The following is a 24635-nucleotide window of genomic DNA, read 5'->3' as shown; positions in this document are numbered from 1 at the left end:
TGCCTAGCATGATATGCAGAGCCATATTTGGTGCCAAGATTCAGACCCTTATTTTGGTGCAAAGTTTGATATGCAGTTCTATATCTGGTGCCAAATCTATATGCAGAACCATAATTGATGCCAAGTCTAACATGCAAAGCCATATCTTTTTGTCAAGTACTGTCTATGTAATTACTGAACCTCATGATGGCTTTGTCTTCTCATTTAATGATACAATTCTTACTATCAGTTCCTGAAGCCACCATTAGCTTAGTGCCTGCTGGCTGTGGTGAATCTCAGCAGTAACAGGGGCCCAAAAATAAGTATGGTCTATTTGCTCTGGAGGCATTGCCCCATGTTGGAACTAAAATACAGCAATGTGTATGAGGCCAGCCCTGGAAGCAGTAAGTAGCCATACATTTCTGGCTCCCCATAGAAAATGTTTACCTGGGGACAGTGAGTGCAGTCACACCACTGCAAGACACTATATATATATATATATATATATATATATATATATATATATATATATATATATATTAGTGTTTACCTTCCATCAGCCAGTTAGAAATTTACTTTGCATTTGCAAAACAATGAGCACAATGATCGAGTTTAACAAATCTCAAATCTGTACTCTCAAACCATTTACACCTTTTATGAAATCCACATAATGAGTATCACCTCAATGTCAGAAACTTACTTTCCTTGTTCATATTAATAATAGCACATCAAAACTTATGCTATGGTCCTTTGTGTATATCTGTCCAGTTTGTGGTTAAAATGATGGCCTTTAGCTTACAAATATCATTTTTTCATACTATACTGCATAATAATAGCAAACATTCAGTTACAATTAAAGCAATCAACAAGAATATTAGTAGAAATATTTGGAGGGAGGAGTATGGTCAGGTTAGCAATGCAGCAGGGTTAATGGAATATATCACCAGTATATGTTCATAATGCTCACACAGTAATTTTAGGCAATTTGGCCTGCAGGCATATAATTAAAATGTACAGTTTAGCATGTGCAACCCTTCTCATAAATAGAAATGATAGCATTGTCTCAAAAGGGATCACTATTACAATTGCAAGAATCATCTTGCAAAAATAATAAATTCATTGTGATTGCAATTGGTCTTAGGGCTGCTTATTTTGTGACTGATGGTAAACAAAATAGTATTTAATGCACTTATATTTAAATGGCATATTTGTTTGTTTTAGTTTATGGATATAGTGCCAATTATATGAAGCAGAAATATACAGAGAAAATATAATCATTTACATCAGTGCCTTGGAGCTTACACTCTAAATTCCCCAACATTGTTTTGAACTGTGGGATAAACCAGATCACAAAGAGGAAACTCATGCAAGATGGGGAGAACATACAACGTCTACAGAGATAGGTCCCTGGTTGGAATCAAACTCATGACTCCAGTACTATGAGGCAACAATGTTAACCGCTGTGTCAGCAATATCTGAAAGGACAACATATAAATAAACATATGCTATATTTATGTTGTAACAGCTGTTTAGTTTCATTCATATTTACCTTTTTACATATCAACATGAAGATAGTCATCTTATGTGCAGTTATGAATATTCAGGATTATTAAAGCTGCAATACCACCTGAAGAATGTAGTGCATCCTGTGTACTGGCAGAAACATACTCACTGTGCTCCTGAGGAGCATAATGTGCCATAATAATGACTTATTTCAGTACAGTGGCTCTGAATGATCAAATGAAATCACTGTCACTTTAACTTCTGCCCACACAAACAGCTTAAAGCATTTATGTTACAAATGGAGAGGGGCGCAGTTTTAATGCTGATTCTCTCATCACTGGCATGTGTATGAATACTTTTACTTAACAGTTAGGATTTTAGTGAGGTTGACACTGTGCTTTTAAGTAAAAATGTAGCAGGTTCAGCACCATGGACAGTGTCTTTGATAGTGTCAGCACCATGGACAGTGTCTTTGATAGTGTGTACAGTATGTAGTGGTGAGTAAAATCTGCAGAGACATTTGAGCCATTTCTCAGAGATGTGAAGTCACTGCGACACAGCCTTTGCGATCCAGTTATGCTTTACCATTCCCTGGAAATACCATTCCACACTCTTTTAGTACATTCGCATTTCGTTAAATTTATAGTCTTCCCATAGAACTGGGATCACGACAGATAATTCATTCTGCTCTGAGGTGTGGTTGGTGTAGTGCTGGTAACACATAAGGCCAAATTCTGCTGGCAAACATGCAAAATTTGTTGGTCAAGTTCAGAATGAGGCGAATATTTAGCTGAACAGTTTTGGAAATGTTGCTCCTTTCTTAAGTGTATGTAACAATAATCTGTTTGAATGCCTCATTGGACAGCCATTGTCCATAGATTATAAAAATAGCTTATTTGATTTTTTTTATTTTTTTCATTGCATTCTTTACGTGTATATGTATTTCTTTTAATTATACCTTAAAAATATTGAAATTGCAACCATTTACAAATAATGGTAATTATATACTGCTGCCTAGTAGATTCTTAGCAGTACTCCACAGATTCTGACCTTCTATATTTAAGGGGGTTAAAGTAGCACAAAGCCAACAAATTGTCAGATTGGCATGGTTTATATTAACGGGAGATCTGTGATCTTTAGAGAGCCATATAACATGGAGTATGGACACAAGCACCTTTCTAAGAGTCAGCCCGGAGCAGACAGTTATTTATAGTGTGTGGAATGAAAATAGCTGAGAACTAGTTATGAAAAAGGACACTGTGGTATTTAGACATACAGCCAATGAACTGCACATGGTGTTTAACTCTTGTAAACCTCCATCTGATTTCAAAAAGAAGAAACACATACCTATATACTAGATAATCCTGAAAAAATATTTATGCAGCTTCTTGGGAGATGTGACAAGCTGAGGTTTTGATACTGCAGAGGTGAAACATTTCATGTGTGTAATTAATACAAAGATGTTCCCCTAAATCGAGCATTTTCTGGTAGGCATCAGAGGCTGGAAGCTAGAAGTTAGTAAGTAATTATATTTAAATATATTTGCTAATTATGCTTGGGTGTGGATTTGTGTCAGAGCTAAAGCTTTAACATCAGAACACTGTAATTATGTAGAATTACAGGATAATTACATGCTATGTGCTGATATAAGTGTACCACTATTATACATTGCTATAATTTAATATTACAAAAATTGGTAAGATTTTGCTAGTTAACTAGCTTTTGTCTCTTCCACTATACCCCAATTAAAGTAGCAGAAAAAATGATGTACTTTGGCTGGTTGTTCCAACAGGTTCCATCACCTATACAGCCTTGTAATATAATGAAAGAGCTGCATAGAAAAAGGATTAATGCACATGTGCTCCAAAGTGACTGACTCCAGTTGGTGGAAAGAGGGAAAATATCTGTTCCTAAATATGGCTCCAGTCCCCCTTCTGTAAGCCAATAGTAATCTCCACTGCAAATCATATGATGAGAACAAGTAAAATGGATAATTCACATAGCAGACATTAAAATCTATCTTGTGTCAAACAATTATATCATAGTGATGTGTTTTACACAAAGATACAATTTTTATCATGGCTAACCTAGCCCAATAAGGAAATTGCCAATATAACTAAATATATTGTAAATTATATTCTATTTATATATATGAATTTAATGTAACTTGCTCCTTGCTTGGAGCTTCAATGAGAATGAATGAAAGGGTCTACTGGGGGAGGGGTGGCAAATTTTAGCCCGGTGGACAAGGCTCGACTCAGAAGGTGGCCCAGTGATGCAGCCCAAGCTAATCCACAATGGGACCTGCCCGAGGGGCACATGCCCCCCAGCCCAGCCTGCAGCTTGGGTCTATACACATTCAGACAGAGTGGCTTGCATTTCATTGGACGGAACATAGGAAAATCTTTCTAATTGACTGTATGTATAGAGCATCCAGCTCATTTGAGTTCTCATTCTCACAATGGCTCTGCTGGGAGCAAATTGCATTTTTCTTACATGGTTCTTGATAAATGAGGGGTATTGAGGTGTTTTTATTTTACATCAAAACATGTTTAATGATGTTTGACTGACACTTGTAGTTCCACAAGCGCCAGCATTGCCCAAGCAGTCAGTGTCTGACACAATAGTATTTATTTATTTATTCTATTTTTTTACTTCTCACATACCTGGGGTGTCGGAAAAACCCTCAGTGCTAGAACATTGCAAAACAAAATGTGCAGGTCTAATTTCAGCCCCGCACTGACCAGACTAGGGCTGCTTCACATTGTGACAGAGAGACCCCACACTGCAGTCTCCCTGTTATAGTTTGACCAGTCCAGCCTGGCACAGCCCAATTCTGCTAACCTCTTGCTCTGGGATCTCATGCTAGTTGTTCTCCTGCTTTGACAGTAAACATACCACTGGTGCTGGCTATTCATTTGGTGTAGAGCTGTTTATTTATATAAAAAAAAAAATACAGTAAAAATAGATCTCTATGCTGTCATCATCATCAACATGATGACAAAAGGTGTATTTGCAGACGCAGCCATGTCTAACTATGCTGTATCGCCAGGGGGTAGGCTGTATTTACATGTGCACTCCACTACATACCTCCCAACAATTAGAATCAGGAAATTGAGACAAAATATGCACCACCACATTTCCAAACAAACTCCACCCACAAGTTGGCAAATTTGCGTAAAAATCCTCCCACTTTTTTAGGTCCCACCCTTTTTTTGACATGTGCCTTAGGATGTCCCGCCAATATCAGGACAGTTGGGAGGTATGCTACACTGAACATGTCCGTGCATTCTCCAGAACCACCTCACCAGGCATAAAGCGCCACAAATGCAAGCACATGAAACTGTAAATTAGTACGTTGTTTTTGCATATGAGCAGTGAGGAAAAGTGCATGTGCCAGTTGCTGTTTTGTTTAATTGTATGTCAGCTTGATGCTTTATTATTTCTGTGTGTGTGCATCTGTTACCATATAAAATCATGATGCCTGATGTTTTTATAAGGTCATGGAGCTCCTCAGTACTCTCTAATATCCCTATAGTTTACTGTAGGGGTGTACATTATTCCATATATAGTACACCTATGACTTGAGTTTTATCAGCTGTGAAACATATTGCTACGGGATGTTAATTTAAGTTAAGGATATTTTTCACTGCTATCACGTGCCTTTATAGCCAGTGATCCCTCCTTCCTCACTCCCATCTAACTTGACTGGGAATAATAAATAGGAAATCACAGTAATGTGACATTCTATTTACTGTATAACTTACTGTTTGCATCTCCAAATTTCTGTACAACTGTGATTGGTGGAGGACAGATAACTAAGATTGGCTCAGTATATGTAATGTCTTCTATCAGTGATATTATTAATATCAGTCTGTCAGTGGCATTGTGGCAGTCTGTCAATGGCATTGTGTCAATGTCATAGTGTTAATATTATTGTAACAGTGACCTGTCTGTGTGTCAGTGCTAATATCAGTCTCAGTATGTCTATCCCAGTGTCAGTGTATGATAGTGTCATTTTGTCTCTGTGTATATATACTTGTATGTGTGTGTGTGTGTGTGTGTATATATATATATATATATATATAATTTACTGGGAAAATGGCAATTGGTGGGTATATACTGAATATCCCGAGGTCTCTGTCTTATATGCTTTTAAGCCCCATGGAGATTATTTATGTGTGCTAAAAACTTCCCAAAGAGTGTGTTTGGCTATGGGAAGTTGGTATAAGGGTTCCTGTGGTGAAAATGGAGAGGGAAGGCTGGGCTCCATTTATAAGGCCCATTTCAGGTTTTCCAACCAGCTAGCAGGTTGCTGATAACCAGGAGTTGCATCCGCAAGGTGCTGATAAAAAGCTACTAGGCAGTTTCCTCACTCTTTTTCTGACCTGGGGAGGAGGTTGGATGCCTACTGAGAAACACTGCAAATGGTGACCAGTAAGTTCTGTATTTTGTATGTGTGTGAGCCACAAGGTCCTTCACAGGAGAGAGATTGTTCCTGTGTGTTTAGTTAGAAGCCGGACAGGCAAGTATTTTGTTTCTATTTGTTTATTTTTATGCCTGAAAAATAAATTTAGCTGAGGCTAATTGAGCCAAAACAATGAACTGGTGTGATTTATCGGGCTGAAGTGTGTGAAGCGCAGCCATCTAACCCAGGAGACAGTAAGCCCAATATGATCTTATGAGAGCATACAGATATGTATGTGAATGTGTGTGTGTGTGTGTGTGTGTGTGTGTGTGTGTGTGTGTGTGTTTTTTCAATTTTAAGTGTTGCAAATTTTTTTTTTTTACAAATTATTATTGCAGTATCGTGTTTGCCAGAAAAATGTATGCATTATAAACAATAATGCACATTAATGTGAGATAAAGTACTGACATATTACAAGGCAATGTATACTGAGGGGATAATAACAGAAATAATTCTGTGCAATGAATAAAAGGTAAAGATGGTCCAGCCCAAATGAGCTTACAAGCTAAGAGGCATGGGAACAATTGATACATAAGGTAGTAGAATAATAATTGTAGCAGCTGGCGGTTAATATTTGTGTGGCTAATGCAAGGCAGTATTATCATGCAGAAAATCTTAAAAGCAGACATTGGCGACTGTTAAATCTGTGCAGCTGCCAGTGGGACGGTGTGGTCATGAAGACATCAAAGATGAATTAGTCACCTGTTGCAAACCATGACTGCCCTTCACCATTTACATTAGCCAAACTTAATTCCTCTTCTGGTTCTGGAACAGGATTTGGCTTTTGTGCTGCTGTGCTTTTGTGCTTTGCTGCCAACTTGGAGTATCAGGGTGCCCGGGATTTTTCTTTGGCATCATCCTGAATGTTGGACAGAACACTTATTTCCCATGTTCACAGAATTTGTGGGGAGAAGGCGACAGAGCTTTCCAAAGGAGGAACAGAGGTGACAGGAGCAATGACAGTTGAACTCACTGGGTCCATTAGCTGAATTGAGTTTGTTCACTAGATCTTCGAAACAACCTTGTACTTGGTGTGATAACACTCTTTGGCGCTGCTCTATATTATTTCCCTCTGCCTTCATACATGTTTAATTGTTTATGTGGGTATTGAGGCACTGAGCTGTTCTAAAGTGCAGCCATCTCTAACTGCTGCCGAATGCCACATGTATCTATGTATATCTATTTCCATGTATGTATATAGGAATGCATGAATATATATCTTTGTTCATGTCTATTTTAGTGGTGTACTGTACATTGTGTATTTAAAATGGACATTATATAAAGCAATTTACTAGTATTCAACTATTGAATAATAGAAGTAACCTTGTAGTTCTGTAACAGTATAAAAGTACAGCTTTGTGTTTTCATGTGATTATAGAGCCACTAGGTGGCTGATAATATCTTTATATCTTAAATTAGAGGTCAATTTTTTTCATTATTTCTAACAGCATGTGCCTGAACAATATACTGTACACTCATATACCAAGTAACTGTCAATCAGACTGTTAGTTCAAAAAATATTCAGGCTTAGGAGGTCTCCATTGCTATAGGTCAGGTCTTTCTATGGCAGGTTACACCTGTACCACTACTCTTATATTATGGTGTGAAATATTAAATATCACATTTATTAATCAACATCCTTAAAAGAGAAATACATTTGTAAATTAAATACCATTGCCACATTTGCAGTCCCATTACAATTAAACAATAGCGTGTTATAGTTATTGCTATTATCGTTTATGTAGAAGAGGCCACAATATTCATCTAGTAGGGAAGAAAAATATTTTTAAGTGATTAAAATAGTTTGCTATGAAAAGTGGTTAACTAAAAAAACAAACATAATTATAAGAAAATGAAGCACCTTTTGTGCTTGTTGGATAGAATCCAGTCACTAATTAAGAGGAGACAAAAACACAGATCTAAAATACCTCTCAGTTATAAATGCCAAAGTGTTACTTGGAATAGGTCGCCAGCTGAACCAATGAAAACACATTCATTATGGGGAAAAAAACAAATATTTTTCTGTTCTCCTGCATTTCATGGAAGCTTCAGGGATATATAAATAGCAGTGTTTTTATAGTCTCAGCATGAACAGAATGAAAAAACTGGGTGGGTGGAATAGGACAGGTCTCTCTTCAGTGCTAGGGTAAGAATTATTAGGCCAACTGATTTCATGGCACTATAAAACCCAGAGCTGCAGATTACCAGAATTCAGTAACAATAGATCAGGGCAGCTGTTGTGCTACTTACTCTGCAGTTTATCAGTAGATTTCCATTCATGGCACACAATTAAGTTATTCCAAACGTAGGTGGATGCTGTAATAATGATTGAAGTATGAATGGCTTTGAAATTGTGTGCCTTTTAGACGGTAAGCCTGATGCTGAGTTAGGAGCAAAGAATAAAAAAGGAGTACATTTGCTCTTGGATAAACCATGTTACAATGCAAGGGGTGCAAATTAATTTATTTTACTTGAATGCAGGGAAAAATTGTAAAAAATGTCATGGGTTTGCCAAGGCGCAAATTTACTTGCTTTTTTTCCTTGTATATACTTGTATGTATGATGACTGCTTGGTTTACAATGAATAGAAGTTGGCACAAAAAGGATCTGTAATGTGCAAAATAAATGTACTTCTGGAAAATGCATACATTTCCTTCAGATTTTAACAACTATTTTCTTTGAGCATCCAGACACTGAATAAGAAATAATGGGGCCCCAGACAGGGATATGTTATTCCTCCACTCCCGAATCTCTCTACGTCATTGCAAATAATTATGATCATCATCATTTCCTGCCATATGTTGCAGAGTTACCCATAGTTGTCAATCATATTACACAGACATCCCCGAACCCCCAAATAGACAGCCAGGCTGGTTGACAACTTTTAGCTTGGTGGCAGAGGATGGCTAGGCTACTTGGAATCTGATTTTTTTTTCCTTTAAATTATTTCTAATATGCTGCTGAGCCAAGTCTTGCCCCCTGGGCTAAAATTTGCCAGCCAGGTCCTGACTGGCAGGATCCAGCCCAGTGGCACAGTGTGTGCCACCATCACAAGAGGAATGACCAAACTATGGAAGGGGCATGCCTAGTACTAGGTTGCTCTCCAACCCCCTCCTTCTCCATTCACACACCAGAAAAATTCTCTGTGACCACCCAAATATCAAGTAACACCCCCATTAATGCAGCTTGTTATATATAATTTTAATATCTCTTTGTGCAAAACTTTTTTTTTCTCTATGTGGATTGTGGATGTACCATGAGACACACAAGTGTGCCCAGTTTACATTCAGTTTTCAACAGTTTGATCCTCCCAGCTCCTCTTGTAAGAATATGCTAAATGCTGCAATTCTCATACGCAAGTTTTATGCTTGTCATACAAAATCAAGCACATTCCAATAAAAAGGGCACAAAACATCATTTGCACTGCAGACCCGCAGAAATTATCCTTACTGCTCCTGTTAGTTACAGTAAATGATAAGTAGGACTGCAGTAGAAACTGGATAGTTGATCATGTGTCCAAGCAAATGATCAGATCCCTGCAACTAGAGATGCGTAGTCCAATACTAAGCACTGGTGGGTACCAGTGTAAGATTAAAAAATAAAAAGATCAAGCACTTGTGGTACTATAGTGCACTAAGTGCCAGCATACATGTGGGCGGCAGTGCATAGGGTCACTTGTAGTTGTATATCAGAACATATTATAACATCAAAAAGGGTTTTTGAGTATCATGCTATTCCCTTTTATTTCTTTCCATCAGTGTTCTGAATCACATATAATATTTATATGAGGCATTCAGCACGATACAGAAAATTGGAGAAAAAAAGATCTTCATATTAAATAAGTGCAGGCATAAACGAGGTGGATACACCATTTACTCACATTAGCAACCAATGCACAAAACTTTGATTTTAAGATGAAATGGATTTTAAATTGATTTATTGTGGTTAAGATTGTTGTTGAATTTTAGTCATTCTTTATACACATTCTTGGTTATGGTAAGGTACTTTTTTGTAGGAGGGAATTGAGTAGTAATTATGGTGTCCCTTTTCTATGAAATATATGTTCACTGATATTATTTAATTATTCATATTACCGCATCCTCACCTACGCCATTGAGTACCTAAGTATATTTCCTGGAGTGTGTATATGAGGCCATTATCATTACATGATGAAGAATGCTCTATGTGTTTTTAGATTGTCATATTTATTATGTTCTATTTTGCAAGCGGGTTTACTGTTTTGACCATGGATTGTCGTCATCATAACACCCACATAATATTTTTCTGTAGTGTCCCTAATAAATACTTACCTAAGATATTTTTCTTTGCTTGATTTGACATTAAAAAAAAAGCTACCATCACCAATTGAGTTAACATTCGGTAAGCCAGCCAATCAGGAACAGTCTAATTTGAGATATAGGAAATATGTGATATGGGTGCCACATTTAATTATTTAGTCAATTTAGACTAGAGATGTTCATTGACCCTCCTGTTTTGGTTTTGGATCTGGAATAAGTTAATTTTTTTGTTTTGGCAAAACCGCCCTTGCGTGTTTTGGTTTTGGATCTGTATTTTTTAGAAAAATATGCTAAAATCACATAAATTTGCTTTTTGTGTTCCTACATTATTATTAACCTCAATAACACTAAGTTCTAGTCCTTTGCATTCAATTTTTAACACCTCACAGGTCACAATATTATTTTCATCCACTTTCAGACAAAGACTGCAGCGAACTTGCTGGATGCAAAGTGACAGAGCAACAACACAAACACATGGCAGTTCATAGCACATCTAGGAAACATTGCCACACAGCAGTGGCAGAAAAGAAAAGTGGTGCAAGATGGAATTGTCCTTGGGCCCTCTGACCCACCCTTATGTAAGATATTGAAAAGGACATGTACAGTATAACAAACCAAGCACTCCAGCGACAAGGAGTGCCACTTTTGTGGCTGAAGTGCTTGGTTTGTTTGGGCCCCCACAAAACAAACTACCAATAGCTTAGCTGCCTTAACCCTAACAGTGCTGTCAGTGAACTCTGCATTATTAAACTATGTCTGCTCGTGCTGCATATTTAATCTCCTTCTCCTCTGTGGATACCACCCTCTCATCCCTGAAGAACTGCCAAACTTATGTAGACACAGGAATGGATATTACAACTGGAGTGGCATTAGATCTGCTTTATACAGACTGTGACATTGAACATGTGGGCAGAATGGAATCTGTTATGTTGGAATACGCTGCATTGAACAGAGATTTGAACCAATATATAGACGCAGTTGAGGAGACAGTACTTAAGATACAACGTGACCCGCCGGAAGAGATCCCGGATTTAAGAGAGCTTGTACAGGAGAGATACACTGCGCGTCAGAAGAATAATACAGAGGAGGCCCTGCGGCAGGTTGATAAATAAGTCCAGTTTAAAGAACAGCTAAGAGACCTGAGAAAACAAATGGGTGTTTCACGGGCCCCTGCAGACTAAACTTTGGAAGATGAAGACAAGGAGATCGCCGTCACCTAGAACACTCCTATAACACAGTTGAAGATGGTGAACCCAGTGAAAAACTAAGTATGTGGTCACACCTACGAGAGAAAAGCAATTGAAAGGCTGATGGAAAACAAACTAATAAGTGTAAATCCACCAGGTGTCCAAAAATTGGCTGTGATCACTCTGACATGAGTATATTGGATCTTGTTCCAAACAATGAACTAAAAAGAGCCTTTGACATTCACGGCAAAAAACAACGTCATCACTGAGCTTCGAATCAGCCCCAATTCCCAAACAAATTAAATATAGCTAGGTAAGTGCAGATTACAAACACTTTGTGCAATACTGATGAAGCAGCAGCAAAGAGGAAGGTTTGAGTAATACATATACATGTCTATTTAGACATCCATGCTTACATTACTTCTGCAAGCAATGTTGTTCTTTGTTAATAAAATTGTTGTCTTTATACCGTTCAAAAAAATGTATAATCTCCACCGTTCTTTGGATGTTGATAGTTAATAGGAGGATCAGGTGGAGATACAGCAGAGTGTCACTAATTTTGGTCAATTATTTTACAGTAGACCAGACCATATGTCAAAATGTTGTGCTGAGCCATTTGCATCATCAATGGGTATCTTTGAGTTTCGCAAAGTATATAGTACATGTAGGTAACATTGGCACACAGCGGTAGCTGAAAAGAAAAGTGGTGCAAATTGGGATTGTCCTTGGGCCCTCCTACCCACCTTTATGTTGGATCTTAAAAAGGACATGCACACTTTAACAAACCAAGCACTTCAGCGACAAGGAGTGCCACTTTTATGGCTAAGGTGCTTGGTTGGTTTTGGCCCCTTCAAAACAAGCTAACAATAGCCTCAAGGCACCTAAGCTAACAGTGCTGTTAATGAACTCTATTGTGGCAAGAAGTTGTTGTCATTTTCCATAGCCTTATCGTCACTTTCATCAGTGTGTACATCATCCTTACACATTATTAATTCATTGCCGCTGGAATCCACCATTACAAAAGTCTCTGTACTTTGATGTAATTGGTGGGAAAGGCCCTCCTAGTGGAAATGGTAGTTCATTTTGATGAACATCATCTTTTCCACATTTTGAGGAAGTAGCCTCCTACGCAGATCGCTGACAAGATTTCCGTCTGTGCTAAAAACTCTTTAAGAGTACAAACTGGAGGGTGTACAGCTTAGGTAGTGCAAAGCGAGCTGGTACATGGGTCTCCAAATTCCCTTGTTTTTTGCCCAGTATGTAAAGGAACTTTCTGATGTGTTTATTTCTATGCTATCATTAAAATAATTCTCCACCATCTTTGGATGTTGATGGTAGGATCAAGTGGAGTTACGGCAGAGGTGTCACGTTTTTTGGTAAATTTTTTAGAGCAGACCAGGGGGTAAATGTATTAATGTCCGGATTCTTCAACTCCGACCTGGTAAGCGTCTTCGGCGATTAAATTTAAAGTGGCGCTGCATTGTAAAGGGAAGTTTCCCTTTACAATGCAGCGCCGCTTTAAATTTTATCGCTGAACACGCCGGAGTTGAAGAATCCGGACATTAATACATTTACCCCCAGATGTCAAAATGTCATTCCGAATCTCTTGCATTATCTCTGGGTTTCTAGAGAAAAATACATTTTTTCTGAGCAGCAGTTGACTGAGAAACTGAAGAAGGAGACACTGTCCTGTCACGCAACACTTGAGCTGTCATCTTGCTCACCAGGAGCTCCTTGCATCTCTTGAGATCTGGGTCAGTTGCAAGCAAAGAGAAAATGTAGCTCTTAAACTTAGGTCAAGCACAGTCACCAAATTGTAATGATCCGATTTCAAGATTTTGATAACTCTTGGATCCTGGTGAAGAGAATAAAGTACTTGATCTACAAGTCTGACATACTTAGCGTGATTACTTTGTTTAATATCCTCCTTCAGTTTCTCAAGCTGCATTTTCAAAAGTCTAATTAAGGGAACTACTTGGCTCAGCTAGCAGTGTCTGAACTCACTTCACAGGTGACTACTTCGTATGGTTTGAGCACCATGCACAACTTGGAAAGTATTCTCCACTGCACTTGAGTAAAATAAATCCCCCCTCCTTTCCCAATGTCATGGCCTGTGGAGTAAGTGTGGATGGCTTTTCGCTGGCCACCATCCTCAGAAGCACGGGGTTGAAATCCACCTTGTTACCACCTCTTGCTTCAGTTTGTGGCAGGGCAAATTAAATTGCTCTTGAATTTGCTGCAATCTCTTGCATGCTGTTGCCGAATCCCGGAAATGTCAAGATATTTTATGGGCCATAGACAGCGTCGACTGCACACCCCTGTCATTTTTTAAAAAGCTCTGCACCACCAAGTTTATTGTGTGAGCAAAACAGGGAATGTTTCGGAATTCACCCAGCTATAATGCTTTCACAATATTGGTGGTGTTATCAGAAATGACATATCCTGAGGAGAGTTCAAGCAGGATAAGCCAAGTTGTAATAACATCCCTTAGTTTTTGTAACATATTCTCAGCTGAATGCCTCTTAGTGAAGTTGGTGATACATAGAATAGACTGTCTCTGAAAAATGTGACGTACTTGGGTACAGGTTGCTGCTGTTCCTGCTAATGAAGGTGAATCGCCAACCCAGCAGTCATAAAATCTTTATTTTCCCAGTTCCGCTTGTCCACATATCTGTGGTTAAGTGCACAGTGGGTAGAATGGCATTATGTATGCCAAAAATTACACAAAACCTCAATTAACTGTCTAAAACCAGCTGCATGAATAGTAGATCCGCTTTGCAACTGGGTGACAGTTTTCATGCATGCTTCCTCTTGCAAAGGATTGTTTAATAGTCAATTGTTGCAAACTACTAGTACTATTCTTCTTGGTCTGCTTCTGGGATGATGATCCACCCCAGCAGCAGCAGCTGTGGGACTACTGCCCAAGAATTCTTCTCAGGAATCCAGGATAGTGGAGGAGTCATCTCACCCTAGCAACTTGGATACAGGACTAACTCGGATCACTACTTGGGATATTGATGAGGAAGGTGTAGTGAGTGTAGATTGCAGGTGCCGGGATCTAGCTGATAGAAGGGACCTAGCTGATGCTGGACTGCTTGTTGTTATTTTTTAGCATAAGTTTTGAGATTTCCCAACAGCTTGCCATGAACTCGTTTCAAATGGAGTAACATGGATGAGGTTCCTAGATGTTAAGGTCCCTACCTCTACTGACTGTGGCTTTAAAAACGCTACAAATGGCTAGACAACTGTTGTCAGGATTTGGGTAAAAATAATTCCACACATAAGAGTTGTTTTTTTTTGGTGTTATGCCCTGGCATGACAATGACCTTCTTCTTATCACATGCAAGAACTACTATTCACTGGTGAAGAACTTACACAAACAACATCATCCTCATCAACATCCTCATTAGCGCTGTCATCAGCTACATAAATATGACCCTCATCCTGTTGTAATTCCAAAGTGGCATCCTCAATTTGTGTATCACGGGCTACACTTGGGCTGCTCATCCACATATCTGCTGAAATGCTGAAAGGGGCCTTTTTTATGGTACAGTATCAGAAAGGTCAGGCTTACACATAGCACTCGTGGATAGACCCTCCACAGGGATTTGTGCCATTTCTGAATCTAGACTTTCATTTTCTTCTAATGCCTACTGTTTTTTTCCAGCTCGGCTTTTACACGTAAAAGTATTTGGGCACCCCTTTTTGAGTCATGACTGACCTTACGAGAAGATGTCTTAGTGACAGAAGTAGAACTAGCACTCATAGAGAAAGGCGAAGGCCTGATTCTTTCCTTGCCACTGTGTGTAGATTGGTATTTTGGCAATTTTATTTTTTTCTACAGTTAACGGTGCCTGGATTACAGGTCTTTTTTTTGTTTACAAAGTTAAAATGTGTTTTTTTTTACATTTTTGTTTCCCTGACTTAAAAACATTATGCACTTTAACATAGGCTTTAGCAAATGACATATAGGAATTACTATCATCATGACTGGTGCCAGCAGCTGCTTGGTGCTCTTGGTCTTCTGTGTACTGCTGTTAATCCATTTTGATAGCACAGTTCATGCAGATTTTGAAAAACACTGAAAGCCATATTATTTCTATTTCAGCAATGACAATTTGCAATGGGGCAATGGACATCTCCTGTTTCTGTGTGAGCTATAATAACTCAGTACAATGTGACTGCAGATTTTGAAGAACACTGCCAGCATTATTATTTCTATTTCAGCAATGACAATTAGCAATAAAGCAATGCCACATAGACTGTAGACTCGAAACAACACTGGGACCTCTCCTGTTTCTTTCTGTATCAGCTATAATAACACAGTACAATGTGACTGCAGATTTTGAATAACACTGACAGACCAATTACTTCTATTTCAGCAATGACAATTAACAATGGAGCAATGGACCTCTTCGGTTTCTGTGTGAGCTATAAATCAGTAGAATATCACTGGAGACTAAGATTAAGAAAACTGCCACCCCTTCTCTTTATGTTTTATATATGACACTGCCCAACTGCACTAGAGATTGCCAAGAACCGTGCTACCCCTTTTGTGTTTCTCTGTGAAATGGCGCTGGATCGCCATGGATGGCGGTAATTATAGAATCCTAAACTCTTGAGATCCAATAACGCAGCAATGACGTTTTACCTCGTTTTCACTTCTGAGGGTGCGCAAAAGTATCGGGCCCACTCAGCTCGGTACTCGGATTGGCGAAGTTTGGATAGGCTCGGTTCTCAGAGAACCAAGCACAATCATCTCTAATTTAAACATTTACATGCACCAGAAAAATGTACCCTAGAAAATCCATTTTTTTAGATTTTCCTAACAATTTATGTCCTGTTCCAAAATCTTTAATACCAATTCTAATTTATGTATTAGTGTTTCTTATACTGTGTTGACATCAAAAGCTACCAAAATATGTCAGAGCTTGATCATTAAGGCAAGAAAGTTACATAGTAACATAGTAACATAACATAGTTGATGAGGTTGAAAAAAGACACCAGTCCATCAAGTTCAACCTATTTTGGATCTCCTGTGATCCTGCACTTATATTTGAAATTAATCCAGAGTAGGCAACCGCCCATCTGTTTCAATTTTGAAAATCCCCCCAGACTCAATATTGCAATCCAATTTTTACCCTATATCCACTACTATCCTTTATTTTAAATTAACGGTTGTATCCCTGGATACACCTTTCCGCTAAAAATTTGTCTAACCCTTTCTTAAACATATCTATTGAATCTGCCATCACAACCTTCCCTGGCAATGAATTCCATATCTTGACTGCCCTTACTGTAAAGAACCCCTTCCTTTGCTGGTTGTGAAATTTCCTCTCCTCTAACCTTAGGGGAGGACCACGTGTCCTGTGTATGGTCCTTGGGGTAAAAAGTTCCCATGAAAGCTCTCTGTATTGACCCCTAATGTATTTGTACATAGTAATCATATCTCCCCTTAGACGCCTCTTTTCTAAAGTAAACATGCCTAAACTGGCTAACCTTTCCTCATAACTTAATGACTTCATACCCTTTATCAATTTTGTCGCCCTTCTCTGAACCCTTTCTAGTTCCAAATTATCTTTTTTATAGAGTGGTGCCCAGAACTGTACTGCATATTCAAGATGAGGTCTTACCAACGATTTATACAGTGGCAAAATTACACTGTCTTTCCTTGCATCTATGCCCCTTTTTATGCATGCCAATACTTTGTTTGCCCTTGCAGCTGCTGCTTGACATTGAGCACTATTGCTAAGTTTACTGTCTACGAGCATTTCCAAATCCTTTTCCATTATAGATTCTCCTAAATTAATTCCATTTAATTTATAGATTGCGTTCTTGTTTTTGATCCCTGAATGCATAACCTTACATTTATCTGTGTTAAACCTCATATTCCATTTAGCCGCCCCAATCCTCCAGTTTATTTAAGTCCCTCTGTAGAGAAGCTACATCTTGCTCTGATTTTATTACCTTACAGAGTTTAGTGTCATCTGCAAAAATAGAAACTTTACTCTCTAAACCATCACCAAGGTCATTAATAAATATATTAAAAAGGAGTGGTCCCAGCACGGAACCTTGAGGTACTCCACTTAAGACCTTTGACCAATTAGAAAATGTTCCATTTATCACAACTCTCTGTTCCCTATTCTCTAACCAGTTTTCGATCCAAGTACAAATTTTGATTTCTAGACCCAGTTCCCTTATTTTGTAAACCAACCTCTTGTGTGGCACTGTATCAAAGGCCTTTGCAAAATCTAAGTAGACCACATCTACTGTCCTGCCCTGGTCTAAGTTCCCACTAACTTCCTCGTAGAATCTAATTAGATTAGTTTGACATGACCTATCCCTCACAAATCCATGTTGATTCCCACTAATAATTTTATTGCGTACCAAGTAATCCTGAATACTGTCCCTTAAAATACCTTCCAGTAGTTTCCCCACTATTGATGTCAGGCTTACAGGTCTATAATTCTCTGGTTGTGATCTCGTCCCCTTTTTAAACAACGGCACCACATCTGCTATTCGCCAATCCCTTGGTACTGAGCCTGATGAGATTGAATCTCTGAAAATTCAGAATAGCGGTCTAGCTATTTCCGAGTTTAACTCCATAAGGACCCTTGGGTGTATGCCATCTGGACCTGGAGCTTTATTTATCTTAATATCCTTCAGTCGCCTTTGGACTTCTTCCTCTGACAACCAAGTATTAATTAATTAAAGTTGATTTATATTTGAGAAAAAACAATATTGAATCCCAAGGATGTGGGGTGTGGCTTCAACTGTCTCTAATGAAGTGGGGAAGTAATATTTGTTTTTAAATTATAACTTTTAAAGCTACAGAGAAATATCAAGAGAATAATCGATCATATACAGTATTTTACTTTCATGCATCTATATCTGGAAATGTCTATATTGTGGTTTAGCACCAAAAAGCTCTTAAATTAGGATTCTGGTCTGCTCAAGTGCTAGGACAACTAAAAATTGTATGATGTCATTTTATTTACAAAAATCCACTTTATTATTCCAACACATGTTCAACATACATGCTGCTGCTGCTACAGCCTAGACAAATGCTTTAGGCACTGAAAAAAATAGCAAAATATATCAAATAAAATCAAAATAATAAACTATAGAATTAATATCCTTGTTTTTATCAACAACTGTAAATTAAAGGGGTATGAAAACATACAAATAAATAGAATTATGAGGTTCTCTGTTATTTTTACACCACAAGCTGATGCACCAGTAGGCATGTTATTCAATCTTTCTGACGGACCTACTGATATTTTTCTTTTCAGTCCTCTTAAATGGAATATATATCCTCTCCCTGTGGTGAGTTCTACCCTGGTTCATTTCTAGATATTTTGTCCCCCTATTCTACAGTTTTGGACTTTTCATAATAATAACCCCATAGTGGTAGCAGAGTTCTTAGACATTAGGTTTTATCCATGCACAGTTAGGTAGCTAGGGATGAGTGAGTCACTATACAGACTGACTTTGTTCTTGATTTAAATTCTACATTGATTAAACATGCATATTGGCCATTTTTTTTTCTTCACAGATTCTATGCAATTCGTTCACAGTTTACAATCACCCAAATCAATAGAAGTTTCCCCATATAATCAATAAATCAATCAATCAATCAATCAAAACTTGAACAGAGGTGGATGTGTCAATGGTTCTTTTTGCCTAGATTCTAAGTATTGTTTTACGGCTTGTTGTTCTATTTAATAAAAGAGGCAAAACAGAAATAATAAGTCTGTTAACAAGAGTTAATATTCAATTCTCCCTTTAGAAATATTTTTAGATCTCATCAAACCGGACAGAAAGACACAATTATAAAATATTCTTTACACTAAGAATTGTACTCCCTAACACTTCAAATCAAGAAAAGTAGATTTTGCTAGGTAATACTTTTAAATGCCTTATCCCTCAACAATGGGACACCTGAGAATTAGTGGGATATGTTTTATTATATAAATATGTATGTAATTATAGTGCGCTAAAGTTTCTTATTTTTCAACTAGAGATGAGCAAAGTTGCGGTGAAATCTCAAGTGAAATAAGTTTCATGTTGTTAAAGACGATTTGGTAGAGGTGCAAAGTTTCAATGATACGATCCTCGAGTTCCACCTTTGCTTCATAATTCTGAAAAAATGCCATTCTGCAGTGTATTTGGAGATTTGGATTTCATGGAATGCATAGTTTATTAAAACAGTAGATCTGGGATGATGACAGTTAACTCTTTCTGCTGTGATGTGTGGGTGGTTGGTTAGGATTGGAAACTATTAAGGTCATTGTCTGCTAGGAAAAACATGTAACATTTTGTAGGTAAATGCAGAATTAGGCAAATTTTTAACAGAACAGTTTTGAATGTTTCACTCATTTCTACTTTTAACTATATTGTATTGCCCAGTGCAGTACAGTGAGATATATGTAACAGATTTAATCAGTATGTCAGTGTGAATTAGAACTGTTCCTACTCCCTGTTCTGAAAAAAAGCTCATTAGAGAAGTGGCAGCCAGCACCTTCAGTCTCATTTCTAGAATATTGGCATTTTCTCCGACATTCTACAAAAGGAGTACATAGTATATCACATACTAATAAGTGAAAGGGACAACTGTGTTTAAAATGGATATAAAGCAGCCTCAAAGACAGTGGACACCAAAGTGTACTGACTGCCAGTGTAGTTGTGTGGTTACCTTGAAGTAATGTAATAAAATGTCCAGCACTATTTCAAGATTCCTGATATTAATAATGTACACTAAGGGGTCCTTAAAAAACCCAGCAGTATAATAATGTAATAATGCACACCAACCCTCACACACATCACAGTCAGTGACGGTTTACAGCAATGTTGAAACATAAAAATACAGTGAATAGCATTCTGTGGCATTGCAAAGAAAAAAACAATATTGAGACCAGTTGAAAATGAAAAAATTAGTTTGATGAGGTCATATATATATATATATATATATATATATATATATATATTGTAGGTAGATAGATTTATTTTTATTTTTTCACTGAAGCTTGGCACTCCTAAGTGTAATATATATATATATATATATATATATATATATATATATATATATATATATATATAAAATTTATCTATCTGTCTATTTGTCTATCTATTTGTCTATCTATGTACAGTATATTGTTATTATTAATATTATGATTATTAAAAAATATTACGTATTAGTCGATCACTATTGGCATCATAGGTGCTGGCAATAAGGTTTTAAAAGCATAGGCAGCTACCTATAGATAATGTGTGATTCACTGGTAAAAAGTGCATGCCAAAGCTTGACTACAACTGTATATTAAAGATATGCTGCTATGAGTATATCAAACAAAGCAACACTGTTTTCACAACTGTCAATGTTATTAGAAATGGGCTACAACCCAAACAACACCCAAACAACAGTGGTCCTGTTGCCAGAAACATACTTGACCATAGTCAGTCAAATAATAGTGGCGCTGAAAGAGGTATATTAGAATGTACAACGTAATGTTTGGGGTATAGAAGTCAACAACCTGGTTAATTTGGCTCCTGTCAGCATTACACAAGAATGTGCTAAAGGAAGCATTTTATACTGTATATGCTTCTGTACTGCACATTTAGCACAATATATGTGTTTTTTTACCTTCTAATATATTCAATCATTCTGGTTCAAGTGCCCCCTTAAACCAATGAATATACAGTTAATGCTGTATTTTATTATTATCTTATCTTCTACAAATAAATATAATTTATTGTATGTTAGCCCTTATTTGCTTCTTTATTGTATCTATTTTCATTGGCTACTGAATTCAGTATTTTATTGGGAGCTTGGATTGTAAGATGTTTTAGGTTAAATGGGTAGGAAACAGCTAGGACCATGGTAATGTTTGTTGAGAAACAACTGGGAGAGGAGCAGAGTTGTCTGTTCTAAGAGATCATCACAAGGTAGGATGTGACCTAATCACATGACATTTTTTAGCTATGTACTGTGCATTTTGCCAGATGTGTCACTATAACTAGCAACTGGCTCGCATGATTTTGGTTTCATGGGGTGTGGTGGTATGTCAATTGTCTTGATGCACACATCAAGATCAACTTTTCAATATGGATAGATTTAATCATGCTTAATAGTCTCAAAATTTGTGTGTGTGTGTATATATATATATATATATATATATATATATATATATATATATATATATAAATATTTTATTTATTTTTTTATATATATTTGCTTGGAACATAAAAGTACATAGCTCCTGGCAGTGACACCATTTAACTTTCTGTACATTTTTTGGGCAATTTGTTAGTAAATATCCCCCAATGATGTCATAATATCTATTTACTGTAGGAAAGGTTGTTGGATTTATTACTTTAGATTTTGCAATATGCTCAATATTTGCTTTCTCACATTCTCAAGACACTTTTTCATCTCCTATAGAAAATGTTTAATAACTCCACTGTGTGTTTCATTCAAACAGACATTCATCAAAAAGAGCCGGGCTAGTATTCTTCTTGTGGGTTTGCAAGACGTCCTCCAGGACAAGGTGCAATTAAGCAAGATGAAATAAATAACGACTGATGTGTCACGGTTAATCAGCTGTGTAATATTGCAATCATTGTTCTTAATTTGACTAGCGGCATGAGTTTTCATAATCCGTTTTAACATTTATTTCCATTTCCTTCAAAACAGACGCACAATATTGCCTTGGAGCTTAAAATATAGATACTTTATAAAGCATGTCTTCCAAATTCAAATATATGAAGCAACAAATTGTACTCTGGCACAAAATTAGTTAGATTAAGTTTTGTATTGAATTAAATATATTTGGGAAATTAGATTGTAAATGGATCATTATCAAGATATGTGTGTCTGTATTATAGTAAGACCAGGAAGGATAGCTGTCCCCTAAGCACAGTTCTAAAGATAGCCTAGAGCCACCTTGTGCAAACCTAGTGGTTCCAGTATGCATTGTTCTATAAAGAGGAATTGTGAAATGAAATTGGAATTGGTATGAACTTTGGTAGAGTTTCTTGCTTCTGATTTTAGAAAGCAGTGTAGTTTATGGTAGAGAATAGTTCCACTCACACAATACATTTTCCCACTCAACCCTAACTAGAGAGTACTCAAAACTGTCAGCGCCACACTGGTTCTTTTCTATACTTGGTCAGTGTAGGGGATTCAAATAGTTATCAGCGGTTTGTAAACTTGTAACAAGGTATGAATGATGTCACAGTGGAAACGATGGAGCATATTCTATAATCTTGAGTGTTGCACTTTTGATTCACCATTCCACGTAATGACATTTGACACTATATTTGTAGATTCCACATTTAGCATAAATAATAGCCTGTGAATAGAGCTGGGTGACGATGTAAATGTATTCTGCTTTGCGGTACAGTTGGGGCAGGACTGAGAATTCTAGTTGGAACAAAAATGATAGGTAGAATTCCTCTCAGGGCACTTAAGGCAATATTCAGCCAGAGAAACATGTGAAATTAGATCCTAGTTGCAGAATTGAGTCTGAAGTGAAGTCTGCTCATTTATGTCTACCTCTAAAATAGGTGCTGATTAAGCAGAGCTGCAGTTCTGTGCAATTAGCATCTGTCAACACAGCAAGAGAAGACCTTGTGCAACACTGGTTGTGGGTAAGTGCTACCAGACTGTAGGGGACTTTTCTGTAAGTTATAAGGTAGTTGGTAGCTAGAGATTTACTTTGTGGGTCAACCTATCCATATTTGTAGTTTTCAACATTTAGATGACTTGAAGGTATAGGTTTGTACATACCCTGCTGGAACTTGCTTATTACATTTCTTCATCTCTCTGGCTTACATATGTGCTTTCTAGCTAAGTATTTACATCACCAGGTTGACTTGTTTATTTCCTTTGTTCTGGACCTATTAGTAGTAATGACGGGTAATAATGTCCGCTAAATCTGGTTATGGACACTGGAATACTGTAACCAATTGGAGCTTTCCCACGAATTGTCCAATCAGAGCAAACTGTACTATTTAATATTACAGGCTCAGTGCCTGTCATTGGCATTGTGGCTCCTCAAGTAGCAGCTCTTCTGTCCATGTTTTTTTTCTCTTCCCAATGTATTGCAAGCTTGAAGACTGAAGAGGACATCTTTATAGATAAATCACTGATTTATGCAAAGTACACAGGCTTTTAATAAAGGGTGCGGATGTTTTTTATATCACTTTATTATTTATTTCGTTTTACTTTTCACTATTGAAAAGTAAGTAAGAGTGCTCAAATTATATTATAACCTTGTGGACTATGTTCTTTTCATTGACATTAAATAAATACAACCGTGCACAGGATGCAGAATGTTTAAATATAAAATATTGATAAATTATGAATATATTTGCAGAAGGTTATAGGTAAAATGTCTATAATGTATAACATTTAAGGCATTTTTGCAATAATTTGCCTTTAAGGGGCGTATTCAATTGTCAGCGTAAACGCCGAAAATCCCGCGGTCCGTGCACGGTTACCGTTATTACGGTAATCGTGCGTGGAAAAACAGTTAATACGGTAATTTACTCGCTGGATATCAGCTCGCAGCTCCCTGAGCCGCGATCTGAAATTCAGCTAGATTTTACCGTATTAACTGTACAAGTTTTAACGCCGCAGAACTTTTAAACAATTGAATATTCCCCTAAATGTTTTTGCTTTCTTTAATGAAAAGTATATTTTACATGTCACTTTAAACATAGCCTTAGTATAAAAAAATATATATTTGTATATAAAATTACATTCTTAAAAATAGAAATAGTAAACTGGGGTTGTGGGGAATATAACATTATTGTATGAATGCAGTAACAGCTTCCATATTTCAGTAGCCAGCAGTTCAGAAGTCTCGGTTATTTCTTCTTTTAGTCTGTTATACATTTTCACAGTAAAACATTCGTGCTGAAGAGAAATCATCCTTGGGTTGGCCTGGCAATTAACCTCTCTTTTTGTATCACATTGATTTTTAGGAGTTGAATATTTTGGTCACTACAATATACTGTCTGTGTGCAAAGTGCAACATAAAAGTATTAATGTCAGAACATCCCAGAAATCAAACATAGAGCACACTTTGGGAGAATATCCACTAAATAATATTGTAAAAACTTTTGTTCAACAGTTCAAAACTTCATGGAAATAGACACACAGTATGATGTGAGAAATGTGGATAAATGTGGATTAGT

At 37.2% G+C, this 24635-nt stretch overlaps 1 protein-coding gene and 1 pseudogene across 2 annotated transcripts in view; both read left to right on the top strand.

The window, feature by feature from the left end:
* The window catches only part of TAFA3 (TAFA chemokine like family member 3), a 321120-nt gene that overhangs the window by 272491 nt on the left and 23994 nt on the right, over positions 1 to 24635 (top strand). The gene's annotated exons all lie outside the window — the stretch shown is intronic.
* Positions 10835 to 11704, top strand: LOC142140401 (E3 SUMO-protein ligase NSE2-like; annotated as a pseudogene).

Source organism: Mixophyes fleayi, chromosome 2 (assembly GCF_038048845.1).
Source record: "Mixophyes fleayi isolate aMixFle1 chromosome 2, aMixFle1.hap1, whole genome shotgun sequence".
Classification (NCBI taxonomy): domain Eukaryota; kingdom Metazoa; phylum Chordata; class Amphibia; order Anura; family Limnodynastidae; genus Mixophyes; species Mixophyes fleayi.
The sequence above is the reverse complement of the archived record's forward strand: the minus strand, read 5'-3'. Positions and strand labels throughout refer to the sequence as shown.